This window comes from Elephas maximus, chromosome 24 (assembly GCF_024166365.1).
Source record: "Elephas maximus indicus isolate mEleMax1 chromosome 24, mEleMax1 primary haplotype, whole genome shotgun sequence".
Classification (NCBI taxonomy): Eukaryota; Metazoa; Chordata; class Mammalia; order Proboscidea; family Elephantidae; genus Elephas; species Elephas maximus.
This window is the reverse complement of record NC_064842.1, coordinates 17,567,235-17,578,328: the sequence shown is the minus strand read 5'-3', so window position 1 is coordinate 17,578,328 and position 11,094 is coordinate 17,567,235. Positions and strand designations below refer to the sequence as shown.

The 11,094-nt window shown below is 39.5% G+C and overlaps 1 protein-coding gene across 2 annotated transcripts in view; it reads left to right on the top strand.

Annotated features, from left to right (window-relative positions):
• Positions 1-220: 220 nt before the first annotated feature.
• The window catches only part of CNST (consortin, connexin sorting protein), a 92,357-nt gene continuing 81,483 nt past the window's right edge, over positions 221-11,094 (top strand). Inside the window, exon 1 of one of the 2 annotated variants that reach the window (XM_049868042.1) lies at positions 221-310. The gene's annotated coding sequence lies outside the window, so the exon portion shown is untranslated. The remainder of the gene's footprint in view (positions 311-11,094) is intronic. The other variant, XM_049868043.1, reaches the window with a different exon arrangement.

Sequence of the window (11,094 nt, the reverse complement as noted above, 5' to 3'; positions counted from 1 at the left end):
GGTTGTGTCCGGGCTCGTACTCTATGGTTGTCCGCCCTCTCTGCTTCCTCTCTAGCCGCTCGCGCTCTATGCTCCGCGGTCGCAGGCCGCCCGCAGCCAGACAGCCAGCCCGCCAGCCCGCCCGCCCGCCCGCCAGCCCGGAGGGGTGCGCAGAGGAAGGCGGGGCGGGAAGGCAAGCGGTGTCTCCTCCGCCAGAGCCCCGGAGACCCGAGCAAGCTCTGTGACAGTTCGTCGGCCGCCATGTCAGCGAGTGGGGCAGGAAACAGAGCCGGCGTACACCGGTAGCCCTCCTTTCGCCTCCGATTCCCAGGTAAGAAGAGAAGGAGGGATGCAGGGGACCCGCCGGCTGGCGGCCGAGGTGGATAGCCTTTCGGAAGCCCCTCGCTCCTGCTCCTGCGCCGGCCGCCTCCAGCAGCGCCGCCTCTGTCCTCCTGCGCCTCTGTCCTCGGGGAGGTGCAGCCCCCGCGCCTTCACCTCCGCCCCCTCTCCGGTCTTCTGTTTTCCTCTCTTTTCTCCAGCCACAGTGGGTCGGTCTCTTGTTCCTGCGCATCCTTCCAGCTTCTCCCTCGCTAGGTGACTAGGGCCAGAAGTCGTTCCTCGCCCGCCTCCCCGAGGAGACTGCGACTTCCACTCTGCCTCTACTGTATTCCTTTCTATCCCGTTGCCCACATCTCTCCACCCTTTTGGTTGATTTTCATTTTTCCCATACCTTTTTTTTTTTTTTTCTCTCCGCACTTTGGTCGTCAAGAACCGCCTAATGTCTCTTTTCCTTTCCTCTCTCTGAGCCAATATTTAGCTTTATTTTTAATCTTATAAAGATTTCTTTCTGAGCTGAAAAAAAAAAAACCTTAGGATGCAAATTTTGTTCCATGTATAAACTTAGACAAATTGCGCTGTGGAATGCATTTTAAAAGACTAGTTCCAAAGACTAAAAATAGGATGCTCTGGTGGAAATTTTGGCAGTCTTTCTACCTCTTTGGGCAACATCAGAAAGCCCGATTCTTTGAGGGTGATTACAGTATTTAAGGATAATACCCAGAAAGAGCTGTACCCATTGATATCCACAAAAAAACTGCAATCAGTCAACTCCCTGTTTTAAAATATGCACAATCCTTTCTGCTTGCTCTGCTGGGAGTGTAATTGAGTTTGGCATTTAAATGCACAAGGAAAAGGCTTCTCAGAAATGTGTCACCTGGCAAATAAAAGTCTGAAGATTATCCTCAGCTGATGAACTTAAAATTGAATGAATTGATATGCAAGGATGGCCTTTCTTGGATTATAAACTTGTTAGACACTCTAGAAAGTTTATGATCATTTTTTAAATATTTTTGTATTATGCCAACTCCTGTGGAAGTCCTGGTGAGTCACTGGTCTTAATTTCTTTTTTCCAATACAGTTTCCTCATTGACAATTTTCTAGAACTGACTTTTGTATCCTCTGAACACCTGAGACAGCACTTTTTTTTTTTTTTTTTTTTTTTACTGAGCTGTCCCTCCCTTTGCTCTTAAAAAACATTTTAATAGATTCAAAAATACACTGGATTTCCCCCAAGAGCCCTAGGGTCCTAAATATTTAAAAATTAAATAAACAGAGTGATGTCTTAGGGTAGAGGAAGAACATAGTTTACTCACGGAAGTTTGTCATTGAATTTCTCACCTTTAAAACAAACTTAACTTTAATATATGCTTTCTTATTTCGTAATATTTGTGGACCCAAGGGAAACCCTGGTGGTGTAGTGGTTAAGTGCTTAAGTGCTACGGCTCCTAACCAAAAGGTCTGCAGTTCAAATCTACCAGGTGCTCCTTGGAAACTCTATGGGGCAGTTCTACTCTTTCTTATAGGGTCGCTTTGGGAATCGACTCGATGGCAACGGGTCTGGTTTTGGTTTTGGTGGACCAAAGGTAGCATAGTCAGCCCTAGAGAAACTGATGTAATTTTTTATTTTGCTTTTGAGTAGTAATTGCCATTTTCACTTAGTTTTGGTAATTAGAATTAGCTTATAATGATTGTTTCTCTTTTTATGGTGTTACTGGCTCATATGTTTGTGGTTGAAGTTGCTTGAATACTAAAGAGACAAAACCTTATACTTTCTTTTTCTGAGGCCCCAGGTGCTGGAAATGAAAGAAATGTCCATTTCCCTTGAAAGGTGAACCTTACAATCAGAATTAGAAAAACTTGGCTTATGTATTTCCCACTTTATTTTCTTAACAGGTGTGGTTTTGCACCCAGTGCTATTTTTGCCCTTCTGAAGTAAAGTAATCTTTCTTTAAATTGGTGCCAGGACAAACTGATTCTGCTGATATTTTTACAATCTTCTTATTAAGTTATTTCAACAAAATTGGTAGAGAAAGGAAGATGCTGCTTTTTCCCCTTTGGCTTTCAAATGACAACCGTAATTGGGAAATGCCCAGTGATAGTTCTTGCTTGCTAATCAGAATTAGGCTGTAGGTCTATAGCAGCACCATCCCACAGAAATCTGGTGAAAGCCACATTAACAAAGTAAAAAGAAACAGGTGAAATTAATGTTAATTACATATTTTATCTAATCTAATACATAGCATTGCAACACGTCATCAGTATAAAAAATGAGATATTTTGCATTCTTCTTTCGTTCTAAATCTTTGAAACCTGATGTGTATTTGACGCTTACAACATACCTGAATTCAAACTAGCCACATTTTAAGTGTGCACTAGCCACGTGTAGCTAATGGGTATCTTATGGGATAGCACATATCTATAGGATTACAATGTGATGCCATACTACCCTGAAAGTCTGATTTGTGGGGTAAATTCAAAGATCATTTTTCTGAAGTTCTGCGGTTTTGAAACTGAAAAGTTCCTGTGTAGGAAGGGCATTCCAAAAAGTCTCTTCCTCTTTGTGTGACTGTGTTAATGCTGAGGAGGATAAACAGGTGCCCAGTGCTTGTTTAGTGACAGGTCATAAGGTGAATCCAGCGCTCAGTCATTTCCTGGGGTGTCATTGTTTCAGTTATTTACCTTTGCGTGTCAACAGTGCATGAAGTCACTGTGTGAGTCGCTGTCAATTAAATCTTTGGGCATTAAGTAGGGAGAACATGAGGACCTGAGAGAAGATTGGACTTTATTGCCAACAGGTAGAGCACCTGCTGTTGTAGTTATTTTCCTTCTGGTATAGCTAAGAGCTTTGTGATGTGCATCTTTGTATCATAGTGTTTCTTGTAAAAGGCATGATCAAATATTTCTAGCAAAAATTGGAAAGGAAGAGGGCATATTTTATAGCTCCAAAACACTGGGAGCTTCAGTGATAGCAAAAGAATAACATTTGCTTATGGTGGTTTGGAGCCCTGGTGGTGGAGTGGTTAAGAGCTATAGCTAATAACCAAAAGGTTGGCAGTTTGAATCCAGCCACTTCATGGAAACCCTATGGAGCAGTTCTACTCTGTCCTGTAGGGTTGATTTGAGTCAGAATTGACTTGACGGCAGTGAGTTTGATTTGGTTTATGACGGTTTAGGAGCCCTGGTGGTGCAGTGGTTAAGAGCTTGGCTGCTAACCAGAAGGCTGACAGTTCGAATCCACCAGCCACTCCTTGGAAACCTTATGGGGTAGTTTTACTTCACCCTGTAGGGTTGCTATGTGTCAGAATCAACTAGATGACTGTGGGTATGGTGGTATAGGGGATTCGACTTGATGGCACACAACAACAACAAAAGAAAATATGGCAGTTTGTGTATAAAACTACTGGCATTATGTTGAGATATGTGTTTTAAGTTGTTTTGCAACTGAAGTGATGAATTGTAAGGAACCATCTCTTGTTCAGAGATGTTAGAACTTTTTGCACCTGTTGGGTGCAAACTGACCTTAGTGGGGATCAGACTTGCCGTTGTTCTTGTCTTGACTCTTGTAATTTAATAATAAATTTCCCTAAATACTACTTTGTCCCTGGGTGGTACAAATGGTTAACATGCTCAGCTACTAACCAAAAGGCTGGAGGTTTGAGTCTACCCAGAGGTGCCTCAGAAGAAAGGCTAGGCTATCTACTTCTGAAAAATCAACCATTGAAAACCCTGTGGAGCGCAGTTCTACTCCAACACACATGGGGTCACCATCAGTCAGGTCGACTTGATGACAAACTGGTTTTAAACACTATTTTAGTTCCAGTGTTACATTTTACAGTTAATGTAAAAAATATCCAGTGAAATTTAATACAAGAAACATGTCCCCTCCCTAACCTTTATGGTATAAAGAAATTTTAAATTGATTAGTAAACAAACTCCCTCTGTAAAATCTGGCCACTATAAATATGGTATAGCATAAACTGTATGTGGAGTATTAGAAGATCAAACACAGAATTGAGGAAGTAGTTAATGTTTGTTTCCTGAGTGATGTACACGTGTCATATAGGAAGATATAGTATTTTCATTTGTGTTTAAATCTAGATTGCTGTCTATTTGACACCATTTTGGTTGGGTAAGAAAAAAAATAGACTGGTTTAACTGAAGCCATTCCTGGAGATCACCTTACAGCCAAATAGTAGACAGGCCTATAAATAAACAATAACACATGTGGGGAAAATGTCCCTTAGAATGATCATCCATATGAAACTGAAGGGACAACATATGCCCAAAAGCAAAGATGAGGAGGCAGAAAGGGGCAGCGTCTTAGGCTGGGTTCTCTAGAGAAGCAAAACCAGTAAAGCATATAAATATATGTAGAGAGATCTATATCAAGGAAATGGCTCATGGGGATGTAGAGGCTGGAATGTCTAAACGTCCATGGGTCAGGATAGAGGCTTCTCCTGATGCAATCACCACAGAGGCTGTCGAACCCAAGATCAGCAGGTTGGAGAGCAGGGCTCTTGCTTACAGGCTGTGAATATTGACAAATCCCAAATATAGGCAGGCAAGACCATGGGTAAGCTGCTAGCTCAGGTCCCGAGAACAAGAGGTCTGATGAACAGGAGCCAGCTGCAGGATCCAGAAGGAGCAGAAGCCCACAAGCCTTGCTAGAATAGCCACTTACAGTCAGTGCAAGCCACGTGCCCGAGGAAAGTCCCTTTCAACTTATTGGCTACTCTCAGCAGATCCCATCATGGAGGTGATCACATAATATCAAATTTCATCAGGGTCACACCATCCTATGACTATGAAACCACTGAGAATCATGGCTCAGCCAAGTTGACACACAACCTTAACCATCACAGGCAGGAAAACGAGATAAATGAAAATGAGAAACTCAGGGTAGTAACGAGGAGAGTGCTGACACGTTGTGGTGACTACAACCAATGTCATGGAACAATTTTTGTATAAACTATTGAATGGTAAACTAATTTGCCCTGTAAACCTTCACCTAAAGCACAATTAAAAAAAAAGAAAAACTGGTTTCTACAAATTTGTCTTAGGAAATTTTAATTTTAGCTGTTTGAAGAAGAATGACATACTCTGCTAATTTTCGTTTTTTTTTTAAGCCCTTATAAACTCTGGTGGCTGTTCAAAGATTATATGTTTATTGAGAAATTATACTTTTGATAAATGTGTGTTTTGGTTCTGTTATGGAGCATTCTCTTCAGTTTAGGGCCTTGAAGATTTGCACGAATACGGACTTCCTCTACTTAGGACTCCTTCCTGTGGGGGAAACTGCATTTCCTTTCAACCAGGGAATAATTTTGTTTTTCAGCCATTACAATAGTTCGTTCCTAGTATTCTTTAAAGAAACACCATTTAAAAAACTGAAGTCTTAGAAAAGCTTGCGATTGCTTAAATTGTTTTAAGTTTTGAGTTTCTGGTCATGAGCCTTTTTGGAGATGAAATATTTGCCATCATACCACTATACCCCGCCATCTTTTAAGATTTCGCGTTTTTCATCATCAGTAGCCACGTGGGGAGGAAAGATACTGTGTGCCTGTCAAAATACTGACAAATCAGGATTATTTTTCCCTCAGACTCTCTAGGAAGAATTCTAAAGCAGTAAGTTATACTGTTAGCCACCTTTATTTATTGACATTTTAATTGACAGTTTCTAGGAGATTTTAGGAATTCCAATACTGTTGTCCGTGGCTATTTCAGAGTATAGCACCTTTATTTTGATTTTATGTATGCATTGTCCTTCTTTTTTGCAGATATTATTATCACTATACAACTAAATCTCAAAAGGAATCTTTAGATGGACTAGAAAACATTGTTAAAGATTTTTCATTGAGGACTTTTGTGAAAATGTATTTTATTTATTGAAGCCTAATAATTTGTTTTTAACTCTTGAAACAACACAGATTATTTTAGATTTTTTTCTTTTTTCACTTGTGGAGTATGAAAAAGTTTTCTTTAAGTTGGGTCTTCTAAGGATTCATGCCAAGTGACCAACATGATTTCCTCCTTCAAATTCAACTCAGATGCAGAGGATTAGAAGTTTGTAGAAACTAGGCTAATTAGAAAGTTATGAAATTTAGTTTCCCCAAAATTATTTATTTATAACCATTCATGATAATCTAAGTTAAGTCATCAGACTTTATTTTCTTCAACATATTGCAAGCTAATTCCTAAGCTCCTTTTGTTTCACCTGTTTTCTTTTTTAAGATAATATTGTGTTCTCAGTGAGAGTTTACAGAACAGATTAGGTTTCCCTTTAACAATTTCAACACACATTATTCAGTGACATTGGTTACATTTTTCACAATGTGTCAACCATTCTCATTAATTCCGTTCTGGTTGTTCCGTTTCCAGTAATCTAGTTTCTCTGCCCCCTTACCTTCTTATCTTTGCTTTAGGGTAATTGTTGACCATTTGGTTTCATATAGATGATTTTTTTAAAGGAGCACAGTGCTCATGGGTTATATTCTTTATTTTATGAGCCACCCTGTTGTTTAGCTGAAAGGTAACCTCAGGGGCTAGTTTCAGTTCAAGGTTTGAATAGTATCTTTGGGCGATAGTCTCGGGGAGTCCTCTCATCCCTGTCAGTCCGGTAAGTCTGGACTTTTTAAGAATTTAAGTTCTGTTCCCACATTTTCCCGCTGTTCTATGAGGATCCATCTATTATGGCCCTACTCAGAACCGTTGGTAGTAGTAGCTGGGCACCATCTAGTTCTTCTGCTCTCAGGGTAAATGTGGCCATGGTTCCAGTAGACCATTAGTCTTGTAGACTGGCTTCTTCTCTGAGTCTGGTTTACCTTCAGTTTTGCTGCAGATGAGTAGAGGCCAATGGTTGTATCTTAGATGGCTGCTTGCAAGCTTTTAAGACCCCAGACTGTACTTACCAAAGTAGGATGTAGAGCATAAACTTTATGATCTATATTATACCAATTGACTTGAGTTGTCCCACAAGACTATGTCCTAAGCCTTCAAACCCAGGAAACCAAACTTGCAAGGTGTTTGGTTAAGTCTAAAAAATATCCATGAGTGTGCCTCCTATGTGGTTTATTATATAGCTTCACCTATTCTTTAAAAAATTTGTTGTTGAGTTCTTTGCCATGCCAATTAGAGTTATACATTTAGCTTTAGGTAAGCACTGTGGAGAGCCAAAATTAGAAGCAAAGTCCTATTTTACTAATATGATAAATGTTTTGTGAGTAAGGAAAGAAAAAAATGGTTTGTCTTAGTTATTTTTGAACTCGTCTTAAAATTGATTTAATAGGTCTTATTTCCATCAACCCTTACATTATCATTAGCTAAAAAAGATCTGTTCAAATTAACCTAAAATAAAAAATTATGTAATTCAGGAGATTAGTTTTATTATATGAAGTGGCCTCTTGATTGATTATAGTTATGTAGATTTAAATTATTGTTATAGATTGATTTGTGTCCCCCCAGAGTATGTGTTGTAAGTCCTAATCCCTGTTCCTATGCTTGTAATCCTGTTCGGGAGTGGGTTTTCTTGTATTAATGAGGCAGAATTAGTGTAGGGTGTGTTTTAAGTCGATCTCTTTTGAGATATAAATGAGCAAAGATGGGGGAAGATAGATGCTGGCCACGTGAAGATTACAAAGGAGGGGAGGAACAGAAGCATAAAAGAGACAAGGACCTTCCTCCAGAGCCGACAGAGAGAAAGCCTTCCCCTAGAGCTGGCAGCTTGAATTTAAACTTCTAGCCTCCTAAACTGTTGAGAAAATGAATTTGTTTTTTAAAGCCACCGACTTATGGTGTTTCTTTTATAGCAGCACTAGAAAACCAAGACAGTCATGATGCCTCCAGGGTTTTATTCTCCCTTTCTCTCTTTGCCTGGGGAAAATCTGGGGACCTTGGTGTATAAGGCTTGCCTTCTCTGAAAGCCTCAGAGTCTGTACCTATACGTGCAAAAAACTTACGAGCAAATGTCGGGCTTTGGTACATCCACACAATGGAATATTATTCAACCATAAGAAGGAGTAAAGTACTGATACCTGCTACAACATGGGTGAGCCTTGAAAACATGATACTAAGTAAAAGAAGCCAGGCACAAAAAGTCACATCTTAGTTGTTTCCATTTATACGAAATGCCCAGAATAGGCAGATCTATAAAGACAGAAAGCAGATCAGTGATTGCTAGGACCTTGGGAGAGGGATGTTGGGACTGCCGCCTGGAAATGGCTAAAACGGTCAATTTTATGTTGTCAGAATTTTATCTCAATTAAACAAACAAGCGAACCAACTCTGAGCTTCCTTTACTCCAGAAAACTTATGTAGGCTTGAGGAAATAATGCCTGTGCTAAACCAAAGCTTTTATGTACTTGTCTAAAACTTTGTATAAAACTATATACTTTGTATAACCTTTGATGAGGGTTTCTGTTGTGCTGTAGCTCTTCTAAGTGTGTGACTAGTAATCCAGAGGGCCCATTTCCCCTCACCCTTTGTTTTTGTTTGTTTCCTATTCTTCTGAAGAACCATAGCAGACTATGGTTTATTAAACACTTGGTTCTTTTAAAAAACAAATCTCCTACAAATGTATTACTTTATAACTTTTAGAAATTATTTTCTAGTTCCTTAAAGGAGACTTTATTTGGTTTTTACCCTTTGCTTTCCCTCTGTGCATTTTATAGGCAGGTGATAAGTTCTTGTGGTAGTTGAGTTTTTCCTGAAGCCCAAAGAGTTGTTCAAAGACTTGGGGCTAGGGTAAAGAACACCAGCCTTTTATAAGGACACCCTGTCCAGTGAGAGAAATGGGTCCATAGACAGGTCGATGATACAGTCACACTCCCTGAAGAAATACAAAGTGATAAGAAACTAGATATGCTGGAAAGATTTACTTTGAACAGGAGGCAGAGACATCCTTCTACTGAGATAAGAAAGGAAAATACTGGTTACCAATTAACCTCTGGTAACTTCTATTTACATGTGGCACAGGTGAGGCTATCTGCTGAGATAGGGATAAGAACCTGACTGGAGGCTGGGGAAGGTTTAGAATAGCTTTGGAGGGATGAGGCCCTGGTTATGAGGAAGGATGCCTGGCCAGCATTGAGAACTCCAGCTGAGGCTGGATAGAAACTGCTTTTACAGTTACCCGTCTGTACAGTTGTGATTTTCATTAGTAGCAGCAGCTTGGATGTAAAAGCAGAGAAAGAGGTTAGGTTGACCAGGTCGAGGGTTTGTAAGGTGGGTGCAGAAGAAGTATAAGAGGACTAAGGAAATACCTAAAGGTGATACACGGGTTCAGCGTTAGATATGAAAGGAAGTAAAGCAGGAGGACGTTGACTGATACGGTAAAAGAGTCAGGAGCCTGGAGTTCTCAGTATGGTTAAACAGCTTGAGTAATGGCAGTAAGGGACTAAGAGTGATCGAAGAATAGGAGTTTAGAGCCAGATGATGGGATGTTGTTAGTGGGATGTTGGAGATGTTGAGACTTATCTGAGTTGAACAGATTGTTTGATTTGATGCTCGAGAAAAACATCTTAAGCCTGGGTGACACTCGCTAGTTTTGTGCAGACAGTAGGATGCGGTCATAGGTTTTTGAGTCCTGAAGAATTATTCGTTCAACAGGTATATCAAATCCCTGTTTTTATTACATAAAACAAAAAGGTAGTGTTTTCTGCCTCTAGTACACAGGATAGATTGAAAGAGATACATGAGACAACGAGGGCCTTAATTAAAAGTAAAATCAGCCCACACCCTTTTCGAAATTTCATAACTTCTAAATTGATAGACTTAATGAGTTTTTGCTCCTTGTTCAAAAGAAGAGTAAAAGTAAGCTAGAGAGCCTCCTGGCTTAGGTTTTATAATTTAAAAATAGAGTTAAAATTATGTTCAATGGTATATGGAATATTAAGCCCTTTATCCCACTTGAATTCTTAATTTAATGATAATCTTTAAGAATCTAGGCATTAAAATATACATATGTAAGAAAACCTGCCATTTTTGGTGAATAATTTGAAATTTGTGACTCTGAACCTGACATTAGTTCCTGTCAGCTTACTGGCTACTTTTTGAGCCTCATACCTGATCAGCATTATACTAAGCTCTGTGGGAAATGCCGTAGAAGTGCCCACACAGAGGACGTCATATACCGTATGTTTATGCAAATACCGTGTGTGTAACGCGAGACTGTTTTACTGATTTCATCATTTCTGTGCATTATATGTGTGGGTGTGTTATTTACTTGGGTATGTATTTATGAAAAAAATACTGTAAGCCCTTTCGAGAAAACATTTGATGAAAAATACAAGTCCACCAAAATATTTTTTTCTTCTGTTTTAAGTCCGTATACTTCTTAATGTCTTAGATGGCTTTTTGTGGATTTGTTTTAATTTTTGTTACACTGGGAAAGAAACATGTATAAAAATTTTCTTGGTTAGTTTAATTTATAATTAATTCAGTAAATACTGTATAGAATTTTGTTTTATTCATTTTACCGGAAGGTTAAATGCTCCCTTTTTACTTAGGGTTCAGGAAACATATAGTGGAAAGTTCTGGAAGGTTGGAAGTTGGAGTTCATCCAGAGGCTCCTCGGAAGAAAGGCCTAGCAGTCTACTTCCAAAAAGTCAGTGATTGAAAACGCTTTGGAGCACAGTTCTACTCTGACACACATGGGGTCACCATGAGTTGGAGTCATCTCAGTGTCAGCTGGTAATTATGTTCTAAAATAGTTAAGAGTTCTAAAGCAATGGGTGTCCATCAAAATGGTGGACAAACAGATTTTCTAAAAGAAAAAAAAAG